This window comes from Oncorhynchus clarkii, chromosome 5 (genome assembly GCF_045791955.1).
Source record: "Oncorhynchus clarkii lewisi isolate Uvic-CL-2024 chromosome 5, UVic_Ocla_1.0, whole genome shotgun sequence".
Taxonomy (NCBI): domain Eukaryota; kingdom Metazoa; phylum Chordata; class Actinopteri; order Salmoniformes; family Salmonidae; genus Oncorhynchus; species Oncorhynchus clarkii.
Window position 1 is genome coordinate 80229190 of NC_092151.1, and position 15616 is coordinate 80244805.

The 15616-nt window shown below is 43.6% G+C and overlaps 1 protein-coding gene across 5 annotated transcripts in view; it reads right to left on the bottom strand.

Moving 5' to 3' along the window:
- Positions 1-15616, bottom strand: part of LOC139409429 (insulin-like growth factor binding protein 3) — a 65592-nt gene that overhangs the window by 32958 nt on the left and 17018 nt on the right. The gene's annotated exons all lie outside the window — the stretch shown is intronic.

The window sequence follows — 15616 nt, forward strand, 5'->3', positions numbered from 1 at the left end:
ACACTTTTTTGCCTTGTCTTTCACAGAATTAACCTGTGAGATGTACCACGTTGCATCTGATGTTTGGTCATCTGACTCATTAACTTCCTCTAATAGATTGAGGTTTATGTTGTGCTTGTTTACAAACTCTGGCAAAGTGGTTTCGTTTGCCACATGCTTTAGAGGTGACACCGTGTGCTGGGCATTTAGCTTTGGCATGCACTGAACCACAGTAATGACAGGGTGAGTCGTTTGGCATTCTATGTTTGTTATTATCCCCTGTAAACTCTGTCTGTTTACAACCATATGTTTGGTGTTTTGATTCTGAACATCGCTCACGGGAGGTATAATGTACAGTCTCTGGTTCACCTCTACCAATTTTCCTGATTTGCATCTGTGTTGTTCACTTGAACCACACGTCAATGGCTTTATTCAGAGTGAGGTTCGGTTCTCTGAGAATGCGCTCGCGCAGCTAAATCTTTAGTGCCTATGACAAGCCTGACAAGGACTAGTCCTCTCGTAATGCACCAAATTCACGTGTCGGCTAGCGTCCTCAGATTTGAAATGTACTGCTCTGATGTTTCACATTGACTTTGTTGACAAGCATTAAACATGTACCTCTCATAGATCAGGTTCCTGAATGGCTCAAAGTGTTTCACTAGCGCTTCTATCATTTTTACTGGGTCAGTTCTCTCTGCTTCAGCCATATGAAGATGCCACTGTAAGAGATGACATTCATTTCCAATCGCGGTTAGCAGAGTTGCTATGCGGACTTTTGCATCCTTTTTGTCCACACCGGTAGCTCATAGTTTTTCCATTGTGCTGGATAAAATGTCCAGTTGGTGTACGTTTCGCCCTTCATGTCCATAGGCTCTGGTACTGGAAATACTGGGTAAGCCATTGTGCTCATTGTCGTTATTATAACGTTTTGTAGCTGGTTAGCAAGTTGGCACGTCCCTTCCTGCTGTACATTTATCCATGTGTCGTTTTGATATTTTGATTCGTCAAGGATATACCTATTTGGTTCTGACTTTTGACACCATGTTTTATATGTTGTTTTTTTCAATACAAGAGCAAGGTAATGTTGATTAGAAAGTCTTTACTTCAGCATCACTCTGTAGCATGAATACAGCTCCATTCAGTGCATAGTAAGTCATGCTTAACTTGGCTCACTAGTACTATATAATATATAACTATATAACTACTATATACTATATAACTACTATTATAACTATATAATATCACACTCAGATACACATACAGATACACAACAGCAGCACCATCTATTGGCTTGGCGACGTCTCGTAACACTGGGAAACCAGAGCTGCTATTCTAGTCTGCTGACGTTTTTTTTGTCCATTAAAATAAGATCAAATTGATCAGAAGTACAGTGTAGACATTGTTAATGTTGTAAATGACTATTGTAGCTGGATACAGTAGATTTTTTTATGGAATATCTACATAGGTGTACAGAGGCCCATTATCAGCAACCATCACTCCTGTATTCTAATCGCACGTTGTGTTAGCTAATCCAAGTTCATAATTTTAAAAGGCTAATTGATCATTAGAAAACCCTTTTGCAATTACGTTAGCACAGTTGAAAACTGGCCTTCTTTAGACTTGTTGAGTACAGTGCCTTGCGAAAGTATTCGGCCCCCTTGAACTTCACGACCTTTTGCCACATTTCAGGCTTCAAACATAAAGATATACAACTGTATTTTTTTGTGAAGAATCAACAACAAGTGGGACACAATCATGAAGTGGAACGACATTTATTGGATATTTCAAACTTTTTTTAACAAATCAAAAACTGAAAAATTGGGCGTGCAAAATTATTCAGCCCCCTTAAGTTAATACTTTGTAGCGCCACCTTTTGCTGCGATTACAACTGTAAGTCACTTGGGGTATGTCTCTATCAGTTTTGCGCATCGAGAGACTGACATTTTTTCCCATTCCTCCTTGCAAAACAGCTCAAGCTCAGTGAGGTTGGATGGAGAGCATTTGTGAACAGCAGTTTTCAGTTCTTTCCACAGATTCTCGATTGGATTCAGGTCTGGACTTTGACTTGGCCATTCTAACACCTGGATATGTTAATTTTTGAACCATTCCATTGTAGATTTTGCTTTATGTTTTGGATCATTGTCTTGTTGGAAGACAAATCTCCGTCCCAGTCTCAGGTCTTTTGCAGACTCCATCAGGTTTTCTTCCAGAATGGTCCTGTATTTGGCTCCATCCATCTTCCCATCAATTTTAACCATCTTCCCTGTCCCTGCTGAAGAAAAGCAGGCCCAAACCATGATGCTGCCACCACCATGTTTGACAGTGGGGATGGTGTGTTCAGAGTGATGAGCTGTGTTGCTTTTACGCCAAACATAATGTTTTGCATTGTTGCCAAAAAGTTCAATTTTGGTTTCATCTGACCAGAGCACCTTCTTCCACATGTTTGGTGTGTCTCCCAGGTGGCTTGTGGCAAACTTTAAACTACACTTTTTATGGATATCTTTAAGAAATGGCTTTCTTCTTGCCACTCTTCCATAAAGGCCAGATTTGTGCAATATACGACTGATTGTTGTCCTATGGACAGAGTCTCCCACCTCAGCTGTAGATCTCTGCAGTTCATCCAGAGTGATCATGGGCCTCTTGGCTGCATCTCTGATCAGTCTTCTCCTTGTATGAGCTGAAAGTTTAGAGGGACGGCCAGGTCTTGGTAGATTTGCAGTGGTCTGATACTCCTTCCATTTCAATATTATCGCTTGCACAGTGCTCCTTGGGATGTTTTAAAGCTTGGGAAATCTTTTTGTATCCAAATCCGGCTTTAAACTTCTTCACAACAGTATCTCGGACCTGCCTGGTGTGTTCCTTGTTCTTCATGATGCTCTCTGCGCTTTTAACGGACCTCTGAGACCATCACAGTGCAGGTGCATTTATACGGAGACTTGATTACACACAGGTGGATTGTATTTATCATCATTAGTCATTTAGGTCAACATTGGATCATTCAGAGATCCTCACTGAACATCTGGAGAGAGTTTGCTGCACTGAAAGGAAAGGGGCTGAATCATTTTGCACGCCCAATTTTTCAGTTTTTGATTTGTTAAAAAAGTTTGAAATATCCAATAAATGTCGTTCCACTTCATGATTGTGTCCCACTTGTTGTTGATTCTTCACAAAAAAATACAGTTTTATATCTTTGTTTGAAGCCTGAAATGTGGCAAAAGGTCGCAAAGTTCAAGGGGGACGAATACTTTCGCAAGGCACTGTATCTGGAGAATCAGCATTTGTGGGTTCGATTACAGGCTCAAAATGACTAGAAACAAAGACCTCTCTTCTGAAACTCGTCAGTTTATTCTTGTTCTGTGAAATGAAGGCCATTCCATGTGAGAAATTGCCAAGTATCTGAAGATCTAGTACAACGCTGTGTTCTACTCCCTTCACAGAACAGAGCAAACTGGCTCTAACCAGAATTGAAAGAGGAGTGGGAGGCACCGGGGCACAACTGAGCAAGAGGACAAATACATTAGTGTCTAGTTTGAGAAATAGACGCCTCACAAGTCCTCAACTGGCAGCTTCATTAAATAGCACCCGCAAAACACCAGTCTCAACGTCAACAGTGAAGAGGCGACTCCGGGATGCTGGCCTTCTAGGCAGCCTATTGCGGACAGTCTGAGCACTGATGGAGGGATTGTGTGTTCCTGGTGTAACTCTGGCAGTTGTTGTTGCCATCCTGTACCTGTCCCGCAGGTGTGATGTTCGGATGTACCAATCCTGTGCAGGTGTTACACGTGGTCTGCCACTGAGAGGATGATCAGCTGTCCGTCCTGTAGCACTGTCTTAGGAATGTCACAGTACGGCCATTGCAATTTATTGCACTGGCCACATCTGCAGTCCTTATGCCTCCTTGCAGCATGCCTAATGCACGTTCACGCAGATGAGCAGGGACCCTGGGCATCTTTCTTTTGATGTTTTTCAGAGTCAGTAGAAAGGCCTAAGTTTTTATAACTGTGACCTTAATTGCCTACCGGAAGGAAATCTGTTAGTGTCTTAATTAACGACTGTTCCACAGGTGGATGTTCATTAATTGTTTAGGATTCATTGAAAAAGCATGGGAAACAGTGTTAAAACTGTTTATTTGGATTTTTACGAATTATCTTTGAAAGACAGGGTCCTGAAAAATTGACATTTCTTTTTTTGCTGAGTTTAAACAATAAGAAATGAACAGTAACTCATTAGACTCACAAAGGTTTCAAAAAGGCATTACAAATGTTATGTTATCAGCTGTGTACGGTGTTGTAACAGTATTTGAAGTACAAATGGTAGGGGAAGATATATACTGCAAAAATACAAATATTGGTTATATTTACAATGTTGTCTGGCTGGTTGCCCTTTTCTTATGGTAATGAGCGAGTTTATTAGCAAGTGTATCGGTGATGTTGTACCCACGGTAACAATTAAAACCTTCCCCAACCAGAAACCGTGGATTGATGGCAGCATTCGCGCAAAACTGAAAGCGCGAACCACTACTTTTAATCATGGCAAGGCGACCAGAAACTTTACCGAATATAAACAGTGTAGCTATTCACACCGCAAGGCAATCAAACAAGCTAAGCGTCAGTATAGAGACAAAGTAGAGTCGCAATTCAACGGCTCAGACACGTGACGTATGTGGCAGGGTCTACAGTGAATCACAGATTCCAAAAAGACAGCCCCATCGTGGACACCGACGTCTTGCTCCCAGACAAACTAAACAACTTCTTTGCTCGCTTTGAGGACAATACAGTGCCACCGAAACGACCCGCTACCAAAACCTGTGGGCCCTCCTTCACAGCAGCCCATGTGAGTAAAACATTTAAACGCGTTAACCCTCGCATCCCTAGCCGCGTCCTCAGAGCATGCGTAGACCAGCTGGTTGGTGTGTTTACGGACATATTCAATCAATCCCTATCCCAGTCTGCTGTTCCCACATGCTTCAAGAGGGCCACCATTGTTCCTGTTCCCAAGAAAGCTCAGGTAACTGAGCTAAATGACTATTGCCCCGTAGCACTCACTTCCGTCATCATGAAGAGCTTTGAGAGACTAGTCAAGGATCATATCACCTCCACCCCACCCGACACCCTAGACCCACTCCAATTTGCTTACTGCCTCATAGGTCCACAGACGACGCAATCGCAATCACAATGCCCTAATCCATCTGGACAAGAGGAATACCTACGTAAGAATGCTGTTCATCGATTACAGCTCAGCATTTAACACCATAGTTTCCCTCCAAACTCGTCATTAAGCTCGAGACCATGGGTCTCGACCCCGCCCTGTGCAATTGGGTCCTGGACTTGCTGACGGGCCGCCCCCAGGTGGTGAGGGTAGGAAACAACAACTCCACCCCGCTGATCCTCAACACTGGGGCCCCACAAGGGTGCATTCTCAGGCCTCTCCTGTACTCCCTGTTCACCCATGACTGCGTGGCCATGCACAGATCATGCAAAGATCATCAAGGACAACAACCACTGCCTGTTCACCCCACTATCATCCAGAAGGCGAGGTCAGTACAGGTGCATCAAAGCTGGGACTGAGAGACTGAAAAACAAGGCCATCAGACTGTTAAATCTCAAGGCCATCAGACTGTTCAACAGCCATCACTAACAACATACTGACTCAAATCTCTAGCCACTTTAATAATTACAAATTGGATGTAATAAATGTATCACTAGTCACTTTAAACAATGCCACTTTATATAATGTTTACATACCCTACATTACTCATCTCATATGTATATACTGTACTCTATACCATCTACTGCATCTTGCCTATGCCGTTCGGCCATCGCACATCTATATATTTTTATGTACATTTTCTTATTCATTCCTTTACACTTGTAAGGTAGTTGTTGTGAAAATTGTTAGATTTACTTGTTAGATATTACTGCACGGTCGGAACTAGATGCACTAGCATTTCACTACACTCGCATTAACATCTGCTAACCATGTGTATGTGACCAATAAAATGAGATTTGATTTGATTTGAACGGGTCACAAATCTTGATGCTGTGATTGCACACTGAGACATTTCAACTAACAGTTATGGGAGTTTATCTATGTTTGATTTGTTTTCAAATTCTTTGTGGGCCTGTGTGATCTGAGGGAAATATGTGTCTCTAATATGGCCATACATTTGGCAGGAGGTTAGCAAGTGCAGCTCAGTTTCCACCTCATTTTATGGGCAGTAACATTGGTCAGGTACTCTGCCGCTGTGTACTTTCTGTTTAGGGCCAGATTCAGATTCCAGTTTGCTCTGTTTTTGATTAATTATTTCCAGTGTGTCAAATAGTTACCTTGTTGTTTTCTAATGATTTGGTTGAGTTTAATCGTGATGTTGTCCTGGGGCCCTTTGGTGTCGGTTTGTGTTTGTGAAGAGAGACAGAACCAGCTGGCAGAGAGGACTCTTCTTTTGATTAATCTCTATGAAGTTTTGATAATTAGCAGATATAGTCCTAATTCTGCTCTGCATGCATTATTTGAAGTTTTACATTGTACGCGAAGGATATTGTTTGTCCCATTTGTGAATTCTTAGTTGGTGAGTGGACCCCAGACGTGACTCATAAAGGGCAATGGGTTCTCCAACCGATTGAAGTATTTTTAGCCGGATCCTAATTGGGATGTTGAGTTTTAGGTTTCTCTTGCCTTGTCTTCAGATCGTTCAGACTTACCTGTGGTGCTGATGTTAAGGCCGACGTAGTTATAATTATTTGTGTGCTCTAGGGCAATGGTATCTGGATAGAATTTGTATTTGTGGTCCTGACATCTGGACCTTTTTTGGAACATCATTATTTCTGTCTTTCTGAGATTCACTGTCAAGGCCTAAGTCTGAAATAACCTGTGGCCCTCCTTGGTTAGGGACAGAAGGACCATACCATCTGCAAACAGTAGACATTTGATTTCTGAGTCCAGTAGTGTGAGGCTGGGTGCTTCAGACTGATCTAGAGCCTTGCCAATTCATTGATACAGTGCCTTCAGAAAGTATTCATAGCCCTTGACCTATTACAAATTCTGTTGAGTTCAAAATGAATAAAATGTTGCTCACTCATCTACACACCATACCCCATAACGACAAAGTGAAAACATGTTTTTAGATTTTTTTTATTTAAAAAAAGTAAATACAGAAATATCTAATTTACATAGGTATTCACACACGTCAGTGTTATTGAGTCTTTCTGGGTAAGTCTCTCAGAGCCGCTCAGGAACTTTCAATGTCATCTTGGTAAGCAACTCCAGTGTAGATTTGCCCTTGTGTTTTAGGTTATTGTCCTGCTGAAAAGGGAATTTGTCTCGCAGTGTCTGTTAGAAAGCAGACTGAACCAGGTTTTCCTCTAGGAATTTCCCTGTGCTTAGCTCTACTTCATTTATTTTTTTCAAAAAAACTCCCTAATCCTTGCTGATGACAAGCATACCCATAACATGATGCAGCCACCACGATGCTTGAAAATATGGAGGGTGGTACTCAGTGATGTGTTGTGTTGGATTTACCACAAACATAATGCTTTGTATTCGGGACATAAAGATAATTTATTCTCAATTTTTTGGGCAGTTTTACTTTAGTGCCTTGTTGCAAACAGGGTGCAAGTTTTGGATTATTTTATTCTGTACAGGCTTCCTTCTTTACACTGTCATTTAGGTTAGTATTGTGGAGTAACTACAATGTTGTTGATCCATCCTCAGTTTTCTCCTATCACTGCCATTAAACTCTGCCACTGTTAAAGTAACCATTGGCCTCATTGCGAAAACCACGTGCGGTTTCCTTCCTCTCCTGCAACTGAGTTAAGAAGGACGCCTGTATCTTTGTAGTGACTGGGTGTATTGATACACCATCCAATGTGTAATTAATAACTTCACCATAATCAAAGGGATATTTAATGTCTGCTTTAAAAAAAATCCATCTACCAATACTGTAGGTGCCCTTCTTTGCGAGGCATAGGAAAACCTCCCTGGTCTCTGTGGTTGAATCTGTGTTTGAAATTCACTGCTCGACTGAGGGACCTTACATATAATTGTATGTGTGGGGTACGTACTGTAGGTGAGGTAGTCATTGAACAAATCATGTTACACAAAATCTAAATGTACATTTTAATTGAATAATACATTTTAAAGTCAGGCTGTGGCACAACGTAATGTGGAAAAAGTAAAGAGATGTGAATACTTTCTGAAGACACATGTTGAAGAAGGTGGGGCTCAAGCTACATCCCTGTCTCACCCTACAGCCCTGAGGAAAAAAATCTGTGTGCATATTGTCATTTAATGCACATTTGTTGTTTGTGTACGTTGATTTTATAATATCATATGTTTCGCGACCAACACTGCTTTCCCTCAATTTGTAGATCAGACCCTCATGCCAAATTGAGTCAAAAGCTTTTTGGAAATCAACAAAACATGAGAAGACTTTGCTTTTGTTTTTGATTCTTTGTCAGTAAGGGTTTGCAGGGTGTATATGTGGTCTGTCATACATTATCTTGGTAAGAAGCCAATTTGACATTTGCTCTCTACATTGTTTCCACTGCGGAAATGTGGTGTCTGCTGTTGATGATACTGCAGAGGTTTTTTCAAGAGGTGGCTGTTTAACAGATTCTAAGGCAATTATTGGGGTCAAATTTGTCTCCATTGTGTAATGGGGAGATCAGACTTTGATTCCAAATATTGGGGAAGAGGCCAGAGCTAAGGATAATGTTTAAGTATAGCCAATTTGGATTTGTGGTCCGTGTTAAGGAAACCATCAACACCACAGGCCATTTTGAGTTGGAGGGTTTGTATTTTGTGCAGTAGTTCATCCAATGTAATTGGAGAATTCAATGGGTTCTGAAAGTCTTTAATAGCTCATTCAAAATGTACTCTGAGTGTACAAAACATTAGGAACATCTGCTCTTTCCATGACATAGACTGACCAGGTGAATCCAGGTGAAAGTTATGATCCCTTATTGCTGTCAATTATTAAATCCACTTCAATCAGTGTAGATGAAGGGGAGGAGAAAGGTTACAGATGTTTTTTGAGACATGGAATGTGTATGTGTGCCATTCAGATGGTGAACGTGCAAGACAAGAGATTCAAGTGCCTTTGAAAGGGGTATGGTTGTGTGCGTATTTGAGAGTGTGTTCACTTTCTGTTTCTACAACTTGATTGGAGTCCACCTGTGGTACATGCAATTGATTGGACATGATTTGGAAAGGCACACATCAGTCTATATAAGGTCCCACAGATGATAGTGCATGTTAGATAACAAAAAAAGTTGAGGTTGAAGGAATTGTCTGCAGAGCTACAAGACAGGATTATGTTGAGGCACAGATCAGGGGAAGGGTACTAAAACATGTCTGCAGCATTGAAGGTCCCCAAGAACACAGTGGCCTCCATCATTCTTAAATGGAAGAAGTTTGGAACCACCAAGACTCTTCCTAGAGCTGGCTGCCCGGCCAAACTGAACAGTCGGGGGAGAAGGGCCTTGGTCAGAGAGGTGACCAAGAACCCGATGGTCACTCTGACAGAGCTCCAGAGTTCCTCTGTGGAGATGAAAAAACCTTCCAGAGGAACAACCATCTCTGCAGCACTCCACCAATCAGGCCTTTATGGTGGAGTGGCCAGACGGAAGCCACCCCTCAGTAAAAGGCACATGACAGCCCACTTGGAGTTTGCTAAAAGGCACCTAAAGACTCTCTTACCATGAGAAACACGATTCTCTGGTCTGATGAAACCAAGATTGAACTCTTTGGCCTGAAAGCCAAGCATCACGTCTGGAGGAAACCTGGCAACCTCCCTATGGTGAAGCATGGTGGTGGTAGCATCATGCTGTGGGGATGTTTTTAAGCGGCAGGGACTGGGAGACTCTTCAGGTTTGAGGGAAAGATGAACAGAACAAAGTACAGAGAGATACTTGATGAAAACCAGCTCCAGAGCACTCAGGACCTCAGACTGGGGCGAAGCTTCACCTTCCAACAGGACAATGACCCTAAGCACACAGCCAAGACAACACAGGAGTGGCTTCGGGACACGTCTCTGAATGTCCTTGAGTGGCCCAGCCAGAGCCCAGACTTGAACCTAACTGAACATCTCTGGAGAGACCTGAAAATAGCTGTGCAGCAACGCTCCCCATCCAACCTGACAGAGCTTGAGAAGATCTGCAGAGAAGAATGGGAGAAACTCCCCAAATACAGGTGTGCCAAGCTTGCAGCGTCATACCCAACAAAACTCGAGGCTGTAATCGCTGCCAAAGGTGCTTCAACAAAGTGCTGAGTAAGGGGTTTGAATACTTATGTAAATGTTATATTTCAGTATTTAAAAAAATTCTACAAACCTATTTTTGCTTTGTCATTATGGGTAATTGTGTGTAGATTGATGAGGGGGAAAAACAATTTAATCAATTTCAGAATAAGTTTGTAACGTAACAAAAATGTGGAAAAAGTCATGGGGTCTGAATACTCTCCGAATGTAAAGTATTCAGACTGCTTTACTTTTTCACATTTTGTTGCGTTACAGCCTGAATGGATTCAGGCTAGGCCCCTTTTTTCTCCACTTCCTGCCTCAAATGACAGTGAAAGTAAACTGCCTGTAGCTCAGGCCCTGAAGCCAGGATAGGATGGTAGGCGAAAATCCAAAGAAAAACCAACCAGAATTTCTTTTTTTTGAGACCATCCTCTTAGTAATGCAAGGGAAACAACATATTGGAAATTAGCTCCCTGGATGCAATTCCTATGGCTTCCACAGGGTGTCAGCAGTCTATGTTCAAGGTTTCAGGCTTGTAACTTCAACAATGAATAAGAAATAACAGTTTTAGTTGAAGGACACAGTCTTGGAAATGTGTGTTTGCGTGTGCCATGAAGACATTATGCACCTGCTAAAATCGGTTTCCTATTGAATATACTTCTTTCCGAAAGAAACATTATAGTTTGATGAAATTTTAGGGTATCTGGGGAGTAAATAGAAATGTATTTTGACTTGTTGAAACAAAGTTTAGGGTTAGATTTTCTCTGCAAGTTGAACGAGTGGATTTCTCAAAACGATGACACCAATTAAACTGACTTTTTGGGATTTAAAGAAGGATTTTATCTAACAAAATGACACTACATGTTATAGCTGGGACCCTTTGGATGACAAATCAGAGGAAGATTTTCAAAAAGTAAGTGAATATTTAATTGTTATATGTGAATGTATGAAACCTGTGCCGGTGGAAAAATATTTTGATGTGGGGAGCCGTCTTCAAACAATCGCATGGCATGTTTTCGCTGTAATAGCTACTGTAAATCAGACAGTGCAGTTAGATTAACAAGAATTTCAGCTTTCAGCCGATATAAGACTCTTATATGTATCTAAATGTTTAAAATCCATAATATTTTTGATTATTTATTTGAATTGTGCACCCTCCAGTTTCACCGGAAGTTGTCCCACTAGCGGGACACCGATCCTTAGATGATCTTTGAATGACTACCCGATCTCTGTACCCCACATATACATTTATCTGTAAGGTTCCTCAATCAGATTTCATCAGATGTTTACATTTCAAGCACAGATTCAACCACAAAGACCAAGGAGGTTTTTCAATGCCTCGCAAAGTCGGGCACCGATTGGTAGAAGAGAAACAATGTTTTTAAACTAGAAGCTGAATATCCCTTTGAGCATGGTGAAGTTATTAATTAGGCTTTGAATGGTGTATCAATACATCCAGTCACTACAAAGTTACAGGCGTCCTTCCTTTCTCAGTTGCCGGAGAGAAAGGAAAGTGCTCAGCTATTTCACCATGAGCCAATGGTGATTTTAAAAACAGTTACAGAGTTTAATGGTTGTGGTATGAGGGAACTGAGGATGGATAAACAACATTGTAGTTACTCTACCTTGCTAACCTAAATGACACAGTGAAAAGAAGGAAACACTAATATTCCAAAACATGCATCCTGTTTGAAACAAGGCACTTAAGTAAAAATTTGTCAAATTTACTTTTTGTCCTGAATAAAAAGCGTTATGTTTTGGGACAATCCAACACAACACATCACTGTATTTGTATTTTCAAGCATGGGGGTGGCTGTATCATGTTATGGGTATGATTGTCATCGGGAGGTAAGCACAGGCAACATCCTAGAGGAAACCCTGATTCAGTCTGCGTTCAACAGACACTTGGAGACAAATTCAACTTTCAGCAGGACAATAATCTAAAACACAAGGGCAAATCTACACTGGAGTTGCTTACCAAGACGACAATGAATGTTTCTGAGTGGCCTAGTTACACTTATAACTTATATTTGTTTGAAAATCTACAGCAAGACTTGAAAATGGCCGTCTAGCAATCATCAACAACCAACTTGACAGAGTTTGAAGAATTTAAAAAGGAATAATGGGAAAATATTGTACAATTCAGGTGTATAAAGCTCTTCGCTGCCAAAGGTGCTTCTACAAAGTATTGACTCAAGGGTGTGAATAGTTATGTAAATTAAATATTTATGTATTTCATTTTCAATACATTTGCAAAAATGTCTAACAACATGTTTTCACTTTGTGTGTAGATGGGTAAGAAATAATATAATTGTTATCCATTTAGAATTCAGGCTGTAACACAACAAAATGAGGATTAAGTCAAGGGGTATGGGGGGGGGGGGGGGGCTCCCTGGCCTGCACATGGCTGCAGGATATTGCTTTTCTGCATAAAGCAGGGCTAATAAGAGCCTCAGTGCAGCCACTCTGAAACGAGCATAGGCATACATTCAACAGTGATAGAGACTCCTCTGCTGCCCAGTAGATGGACTGTCACACTGTGGTCATGCATCCTGCTGTACAGGGAATCATTCAACAGGTAGTGTAAAAAGATAGGACCATAAGAGAAAAGCAACTGTAGTGGTGGTAGAGCGAGAGATGCATAGCAACATTATATACTGAGAGATAGCAGGATGTGAGAGAAATAAAAAGGCTGGATTTGAGGAGAAGAAAAGAGAGAGAGATAGTCGGGCCAAACAGACTGTAATTCATTACCCTGCAAAAAAAACTGAGGAAGAGAGAAATGGAGGGAGAAAGAGAAATGGAGGGAGAGAGAGAAGGAGGGAGAAACAAGGACAGGGAGAGACAGAATTAAAATATCTGTTTCTGTCCCTGAGGGGGTAGTCAGTTATTATAAAGCCATTGTGGCCAACGACAGAGTACGCTTCCAGAACGCAGAATGCTCAATGAGTCAGACCTTATAGCCTGGTTCAGCTGGGGAGGAAGGGAGGGAGGGTCACAGGGGGGAGATAAATGGATGCAGGAGAAGAGAAAGAAAGGGAGGGAGGAAGGGAGGCGGAGTGGGGAGGATAGGGGGTGTGTCCAAACACACAGACCCACTGAAGCCTGTCCCTACCCTCCGTGACAAGGAGATTCCTTCTCCACCCAACAAAGCTGGACCAGGTGGGAGGATGGATGGACTGAAAGGGCAAGAGAGAAGGGAGGAGAGAAGGGAGGAGAGGAGAAGGGAGGAGGGGAGAAGGGAGGAGAGAAGGGAGGAGAGAAGAAGGGAGGAGGGGAGAAGGGAGGGGAGAAGGGAGGAGGGGAGAAGGGAGGGGAGAAGGGAGGAGAGAAGGGAGGAGAGAAGAAGGGAGGGGAGAAGGGAGGAGGGGAGAAGGGAGGGGGGAGAAGGGAGGAGGAGAGAAGGGAGGAGGGGAGAAGGGAGAAGGGGAGAAATGGAGAGGAGAGAAGGGAGGAGAGAATGGAGGAGAGAAGGGATGAGCGAAGGGAGGAGGGGAGAAGGGAGGAGGGGAGAAAGAAGGGGGGGAGAAGGGAGGAGAGGAGAAGGGAGGAGAGGAGAAGGGAGGAGAGGAGAAGGGAGGGGAGAAGGGAGGAGAGAAGGGAGGGGAGAAGGGAGGAGAGAAGGGAGGAGAGAAGGGAGGAGAGAAAGGGAGGAGGGGAGAAGGGAAGGGAGGAGGGGAGAAGGGAGAAGAGGAGAAGGGAGGGGAGAAGGGAGGAGGGGAGAAGGGAGGAGAGAAGGGAGAAGGGGAAGGGGAGGAGGAGATAAGGGAGGGTAGGAGAAGGGAGGAGGGGAGAAGGGAGGAGAGAAGGGAGGAGGGGAAAAGGGAGGGGAGAAGGGAGGAGAGAAGGGAGGAGGGGAGAAGGGAGGAGGGGAGAAGGGAGGAGTGAAGGGAGGAGGGGAGAAGGGAGGAGAGAAGGGAGGAAGATGGTGGGAAAGACCAGGTGAATGAATAGACGAGAGTGGAAGAGAAAGGGAGGTGAAGAGAAAGGGAGATGTAGAGAGAGTGGGAGAGATGACTTGTAGAGAGAAAGAGAGAAAGAGAGGGGGTTGAGTCAGTGAGTGGGACAGGGTAAAGCATGCTTGGCTTTCATTGGTACACTGAGCCAATTCATATACTGTAACTGCAACTAAATTTAGACTTCACTGTAGCCTTCTGTATGGCTCCCGCAGCTCAGGCTTCGTCTATCTTCTGGGCTACTCACATTACACACAAACACCCACTCACTCACTCAGTCACTCACACACACACACACACACACACACACACACACACACACACACACACACACACACACACACACAGCGTCTGCAGACAGGATTATTATTTTAGTCTAGGGGACACTTGACTTAAACAACTTGCTTTCATGACTGTGCTCGTTTAATTCTGCTCTTCCCCCTCTGTCAAACCCCTCTCTTCCTCTCCATACCCTCCTTTCTGCTTAGTATTGTCACCCGAGATGCTTCACACGGTCTCCTATTCACTGTGTTTCCCGGTCATAAAACTTCTGTGACTGCAAACATCGACCTCAAAGGGTTTACCTCAACACCCCTGGCAGCAAGCCTGCACCCCTACCTCTATTTCCCTGCCACCTGCACCCCTACCTCTATTTCCCTGCCACCTGCACCTCTACCTATATTTCCCTGCCACCTGCACCTCTACCTCTATTTCCCTGCCATCTGCACCCCTACCTCTATTTCCCTGCCACCTGCACCCCTACCTCTATTTCCCTGCCACCTGCACCTCTACCTCTATGTCCCTGCCACCTGCACCCCTACCTCTACTTCCCTGCCACCTGCACCTCTACCTCTATTTCCCTGCCACCTGCATCTCTACCTCTATTTCCCTGCCACCTGCACCTCTACCTCTATTTCCCTAACACCTGCACCCCTACCTCTATTTCCCTGCCACCTGCACCTCTACCTCTATTTCCCTGCCACCTGCACCTCTACCTCTATTTCCCTGCCACCTGCACCCCTACCTCTATTTCCCTGCCACCTGCACCCCTACCTCTATTTCCCTGCCACCTGCACCCCTACCTCTATTTCCCTGCCACCTGCACCCCTACCTCTATTTCCCTGCCACCTGCACCCCTACCTCTATTTCCCTGCCACCTGCACCTCTACCTATATTTCCCTGCCACCTGCACCTCTACCTCTATATTTCCCTGCCACCTGCACCCCTACCTCTATTTCCCTTCCACCTGCACCCCTACCTCTATCTCCCTGCCACCATCACCCCTACCTCTATTTCTCTGCCACCTGCACCCCCACCTCTATTTCCCTGCCACCTGCACCCCTACCTCTATTTCCCTGCCACCTGCACCCCTTTAACTCTATCTCCCCCGGCACCCCTCTAACTCTATCCCCCCTGCACCCCTCTAACTCCCCTGCACCCCTCT